This window comes from Coturnix japonica, chromosome 3 (assembly GCF_001577835.2).
Source record: "Coturnix japonica isolate 7356 chromosome 3, Coturnix japonica 2.1, whole genome shotgun sequence".
Lineage (NCBI taxonomy): Eukaryota > Metazoa > Chordata > Aves > Galliformes > Phasianidae > Coturnix > Coturnix japonica.
The window spans coordinates 88,899,423-88,906,451 of NC_029518.1; positions in this window are offsets into that span (position 1 = coordinate 88,899,423).

Genomic DNA, 7,029 nt, shown 5'->3' on the forward strand with positions numbered 1-7,029 from the left:
GCTGTGCCTATGAGTACATTCTATGAGGACATTCTTGAGACATCTCCATCAGCTCCATCCTGCCCCAGCACAGCACCACCACCTTTTCCCTCAGACACCCCTCTCTGCCATTCAGGCACCTGCATCCAATTGACGCAGCGCCTGGATTTAATAGGAGACCTAAAGAGTGCTTTTTTTTAGACCCTAAATTGCTTTCAAAAGGCTGGTGCATCATTCTCACCCCTCTTCAGCCCATCCAGCCCTGCTCAAGGAGTGGCTGGGACAGTCTTTGCAGCCTCCAGAAGATGGTGCCCTGCTGTTAGGAAACAATGCTGTGAGCAGCAGTCATTCCAGTTCACTGGCACGATGTCACACAAAACGCTTTGTGTCTGTCAGCACATTCCTGGAAGGTCACACTGAATGATGAATGCTCCTGTGTAGGAGCTGAAGAGGTTTTTTTCTCTCTTTCTTTCTTTTCTTCTTGCTTTTTTTTCTTTCTTTCTTTCTTTTCCATTCTTTCTTTCTTTTCCTTCCTTTCTTTCTTTCTTTCTTTCTTTCTTTCTTTCTTTCTTTCTTTCTTTCTTTCTTTCTTTCTTTCTTTCTTTCTTTCTTTCTTTCTTTCTTTCTNTTTCTTTCTTTCTTTCTTTCTTTCTTTCTTTCTTTCTTTCTTTCTTTCTTTCTTTCTTTCTTTCTTTCTTTCTTTCTTTCTTTCTTTCTTTCTTCTTTTTCTTTTTCTTTTTCTTTTTCTTTTTCTTTTTCTTTTTCTTTTTCTTTTTTCTTTCTTATTTTCTTTTTCTTTTTCCATGAATTGCATCACTTAGCGGCCTCTTAGCTTCATTCATTTGACTCCTGTGGTTACAAACCTTTCCCAATTGTTGTGAGCCTGCTTCCTCCACAGCTCCTCTGTGGCCAAAGCAGGATATTCATGACTGACTGGCCTGGGGAAGCTGGATAACTTCCAGCTACTTTCCACAGCAGAGTTGCTCACTTCCCTCCCCCCGAGGTCTGAAATATCCTGTGGTTCTGGTTAGCTTTCTCTCCGGATGCACATCAGCTAAAGCATATGCATCATCATGTGATACTCAAGGTTGTTTCAGCACAGCTAATTATGACAGAGGCTTTATTTAGATGCCATGTAAAAAAGATGAGTAAAGCGCTCCAATGTGAAGCCAGGAGGATATTAGACTTGGTCCTGAATGAAAGGCTGATTTTCGCTGGCGTGTAGCACTGGAGATCTCCACTGAGCTTTGCACATATGTCTAAGATGTTTAAATAATTCCAATAAACTATGATGTCATCTTTGCAGCTCCATTGCCATTTCCTATGATTTGGTTCATGATTTTTTCCCCTCTGAGTTACTAATTGCTCCTGAAGCTTGTGCAACTGAATGGGGCACTTCTACTTTTCACACTCCCTTCCCCCCACACCATTCACAAAACACACTCTTGCTAGTTTTAATTGGGGAGAAACACCTACAGCCAAATTCAGCATTACTTCTCAATGGGAATTTAGCAACATCTGAGCAGCACAAACTAGCCAGCCACACTGCCCTGTGTTTTGTTGGTGTGGGAAGTGTCTGAGTGCAGAGGAGAGCTCAGGAAAACACATGGCAGAGTAAAATCAAAAGAGGAACACAGAGCAAACAATGTTGGTGGGCTTGTTCATGTGGGCAAAAACCATCTGGCAGGAGGATGAAGGTGCATTCAGTGGCAGATTTACAAGCTTCAGTATATATATATATATGTATGTATTATTTTTCCTTGGTTTTGGTTGCACAAATGCAGCAGGGCAGAGGTTCTTGGACAGGAGTACTGGGAACCTGACAGTGTGTCTGCCCTGAATAGTGCCAGACCTCTTTCTCTGTGCCTGAAGACATCTGTGAATATCTATACTATTAAAAACTCTTTGCCCTCAAGACACGACAGCTGCTTATAACCTGGCTAGTTCATAGGTCCTGATCTAGTCTAGTCCCTGCACAACATGATTACTCTAGCTGCATACAGAAACTGATTGGAGGATGCTAACTATGACACTGGTCCTGGTCAGAAATGGTTCTAGCCTTCCTGCAAGCATCTACCAATTGAGATGATGGGGATCTGTGGCTGTCTCCTGGCTCTACTCAATCTGCTACTATGGATGGGGCTGGACAGACTTCTACAGTTTTAGATTTACCTGTAGGACTCTTAATCTTCATTTTGGATAGAAATATCATTGGTGTGGTGGTTTAATCTTGATGGGCAGCTAAATTCCAGCACACTGCTTTCTTATTACCCCTCTGGAAAGGAAGATGAAGAGAAAATATGACACAAAAGGATCAAAGATTGACAAATGAACAAGGAAGTTGCTCACCAGTTACCATCACTAGCAAAACAGACTCAGTTTAAGGAGTTTAATATAATTTATTGCCAACAATGAATAGACCAGAGCCATAAGAACTAAAAGAAAACTTCCTCCATACCTACCCTCTTCTACCTCCTCCCACCAAGCAGTGCAGGAGGACAGGGAATGAAGGCTGCACTCAGTCCATTATGTTTTATCTCTACTATTCTTCCATGGTCGCTCTATGCTCCATGTAGGGTAGGGGCAGATGCCACAAGATGCCATCCTTCCTGAAATGATTCTACATGGGCTTCCCTCAGTCTGAAACTCTCTAATCACTGCTCTGACATGGCTGCACACCATCCTTAAGAAGCAGGTAAGGGTTCCATTTGGAGCAGCTGGAGCTGGCTCTGATCTGACATGGGGCGGTGCTGGGCTCTGCTCATAGGGCCCATCCCAGCAGCAACCCCCTGCTACCAAAACCTGCCACAAAAATTCAGTACAAGTGGGGAGAAGAAACCAGGCTGGGACATGGTGAGAGGGAGAAGATGGAAGGTAAATCTGTGGTGACAAAGAGAAAAGAGTCTGGAGTTTGATAGGAGGCAAAATAGAGCCAGAGAGAAATAAACTCAGAAACCAAATGAGTCTTTAGAAGTCAAAGTCTGTTAGCTTAACAAAGTAGGTGGTATTTTTGGCCAGGTTGGATGGGGCCTTGGGCAGTCTGATCTAGTGGCTGGCAACCCTGTCTATAGCAGGAGGTTGGAATTTGGTGGTCTTTAAGGTCCTTCCAATCTAACCATTCTATGACTTCGTGATTCTATGATTTCTCAGAAAGCAGCAAGGATGCACATTTTGCTGCCAGTTTGTTGGCATATAGGGAGAAACAGTTTAAACTTCAAGACATTCTTTTTTTCTTTTTCCAGCAGCAACAAACAAGGACATTTTACAAAAGCTTGGGTGAAGACAAGTGAATTGCAAACTGCTATCCACTAATGGCTACATGTAGCAAGATGTGAGATGAAAAGAAAATATCTATGAAATTTGAAGACGTTTCATGCTATATGCATTTCCAGAGATTGCATCAGATCTTTCGTGTTGTCAAAAAAATTACAGGAAGTGGAGAACCAGTGGTTTTTGTGCAACTTATGGGAAACTTACTAAAAAAATCACTCGATTCAGAGAACATTACTAGAACTTGCTCGGTTTTATTTTGATTTCAAAAAATCCCTTGGTGCAATTATTTCCTTTAGATCAAGGTACGCGTTTCCCTGCTCTGATTTTGTGGTCTGTGTTTAGAAGCTCAGATTTCTTTGACACTCCCTCCGTACTGTCCAAAGCTGTTCTATGGACAGGCACACAAATAACATCAATGCCCCATTTTAAACAAAGGTCACTTCAGACCAAGTGAACTCTTTGTCAGCATCACAAACAGCTTGATAACAATACGTGGAAGCAGGTTTGCCAAGAGACCTGACAGAATTGAAGTCACCTTTTTCTTTCCACTGTAGCACTGCTTGGTGTTGCTCAATGGAGTTCCTAGCAACAGTCATATCCTGTGTATTGCTGTGTCCAACTACAGCAGCTTGCCCTGTGGGACTTACAAACAACACAAGGAAATAACAATGTCAACAGGATTTGAGATGAAGAGCTGATGGTCTGCAGTGTGTTGTTGAGATGTGAAGGAAACACATGCAGGTGTGTCATAACCAACCAGAACATTTAACTCATGGTCATATTAGACTAACCACATGCTCACACAGGATGCTAGGTTTGTAGTTGGTGCCTCGCTTTTCAAATCATCTATAGCTCTGTTGTGTCTACCCGAGGACAGAAAATCCTCAGACCTTCTAATCACACAGGTACCATCCTCACAGTACTTCTCCAGAAGTAGATGCCACTATAGTACTGTCTGCAGTTTGTCTCTTCTGGGTGGTTCCTGTCTCCAAGGGCTCTCACAAAGACACCTGTATATTTACTGATAAGGATTATAGCTTGTGTGACAGTACAGCGGAGGAAAGCTTTCCTTTTATGTTGGTTCAAGAGCAAACCTCGTTGTGCCCTTATGAAGCCATAGGAGCCTGTATTGGAGAAGATAATGAAAAACAACCTCCTATCATTCTGAGTGCAACACAGTTTGAACACCTGCAAGTTACGGTTTCCCTTTAGCCCTAACACAAGGAAAAATGTTGCTGATGAGTCAGTGGAACCTGGGAAACATTACTAAGGACTCGAAGGTTCTTCTCAAGGTATATTATGACATGCACAGTGCATCTTTTGAACATTAGGAACAATAGAACTCTTACCCAGTATCAATAGAGTGACACCAACATGTGGTCATGATTAGGGTGGAGAGAAGGGAGGGCCTTAGCACTATCCTTAGTTACCAGTACCATCAGCTTAAGCAAATCCAGCATTGAAGTCATTATGGTGTCATTAGCTTTGAGTGGGCTTTAATTTTTACTCAAATCGTTTACCCATACAGAGTTTCAAGACTGGGATCCATCTGCCTAAATGTAGGCATCTGATTTTGATTTCGAAGGTAGGTAAGTACAAAGGTGTCAGACCAGGGTGTCTGAGTAAGAGTACACCATGCAGTTTATGTTAAGAGTTGTTAGAGAAATCATTTTCTAATCCGGTGTCTTGAATAGCACTCAGAGTCAGTGGTCAGAACAGGTAGAAGCACCTAAGCATCCAGATGAAACAATAGAAATGTTATTGCACAATTTGCCCCTGCAACACTTATAGAGGTTAGGGCAGAAATGTGTGTACATTGCTTTGTCTGTTGGTGGGGTGAAGAAAGAAGATAATACATTAGAAAAATAAAAATGAAAACAAACCTTTATTTTTATGCTTTATCCTAATGTAGCCAGAATGTTAAGAATTTATCACCTGAGATAAAAGACTTAATCATTACTAAACCCTTTGGCAATTATTTTAATAACATTAATCAAGATGAGCTCATTTAGTGCTAATGGGGGTGTTTTAAGTACTTTTATAGGATTTTCACTGAAATTCAGAATTAAATAATTGGGCCATTATTCTAAAGTGTTTTCGTCATCCCTCAGGGAAGTCCCAGTTTCTTGGTGTTCATCTGCTCAGTTTTATTTCTTCTCAAGCATTAATTCTGATTCCCCTTGACAGTTTGGGAGCACCCCCTCCCAGTTATTAATCTGACCCTCTTCGGGGCACTCTGAGGTTGGTTGCCCTGATAATCTATTTTGTAAATGCAGTCACGGACAGGAAAGATTTAAAATAGTACTAACGGAGTGTGGTGATGGATGATGAGATAAGAAGAATGGTGTCTGCCATTGGCTAAAGGCTCCAGTGAGTTGAGTTTTCCCCAAACCCAGACTGGATGAGCAGTTGCTTAATTAATTGCCCAGTTCTGCATACAGTATTAGTTTAAGCATGCTTACCTCTTATTAGTGGCTGTGGTCTCTACAACCTGGAATGCAGAAGCATTTGCTGAAGGAATTATGGAGAAATTATGGACTCTAGTTCAGTTGCCTGAATTTATCCTCTGTGTGCTGGCTGATACAGAAAAATAGAATGATGGAATCATAGAATCATTTTAGTTGGAAGGAACCTTTAAAGGTCATCTAGTCCAACTCCCCTGCAATGAACAGGGACACCACAGCTAGACCAAGTTGCCCTGGGCCTGATTCAGCCTCACCTTGAAAGTCTACACTCTTTCAGCTTGAAGTCATTTCCCCTTGTCCTATCACCACAGACCGTGCTAGAGGGTCTGTTCTCTTCTTTCATGTAGCTTCCTTTTTTGATACTGAAAAACCACTATCAGGTCACCTTGCAGCTGAGAGCTTCTCCAGGTTGAACAGCCTCAGCTCTCTCAGCCTGTCCTCATAGGAGAAGTGTGTTCCATCCTTTAGATCATTTCTGTGGCCCTCTGCTGGATGCACTCCAGCAGGTCCATGTCTCTCCTGTATTGAGGACTCCATATCTAGACGCAGTATGGAATCATAGAATCATAGAATGGTTTGGAAGGGACCTCTAAGATCATCTAGTTTAAATCCCCCCTGCTATAGCAGGGACGCTTCCCACTAGACCAGGCTGCTCACAGCTCCAGCCAGCCTGGTCTTGAATGCTTTCAGGGAGGGGGCATTCACAACCTAACTGGGCATCCGGTTCCAGTGTCTCACCACCCTCACAGTAAATAATTTCTTCCTGATATCTAGTCTAAATCTACTCTCTTCCATTTTAAAACCATTTCCCCTCATCCTGTCACTACCTCTCCTTTAAAAGTCTCTCCTCATCTTTCCCATAGGCCCCCTTCAAGTACTAGAAGGCTGCTATAAGGTCTCTTTGGAGTCTTTGCCTGCTAAAGAGCCCTAGCTTTCTCTGTCTTCATAGGGTAGGTGCTCCAGCCCTCTGATCATCTTTGTGACCCTCCTCTGGGACTGCTCCAACAACTCCATGTGCTTCGGGCTCCAGAACTGGGCACAGTACTCCAGGTGGTGTCTCATAAGAGCAGAGTATGCTCAGATGTATCTGAAAACACCACTGTAACAATTTAAATTGTCATGCAGAATATACACTAGACCTTTGCCTTCCTCAAAAGCAGTTAGATGCTCTGATTATTTGAAACAACTCTAAATGTTTGGGCAGCTGTATTGACCTCTACACTTAGGAATCCATGGATACACTCCATGTACTCAAGTATACCCATCTACATGCAAGCTTGGTATTCAGACTTCCTTTAGAGACAGTGGAGAT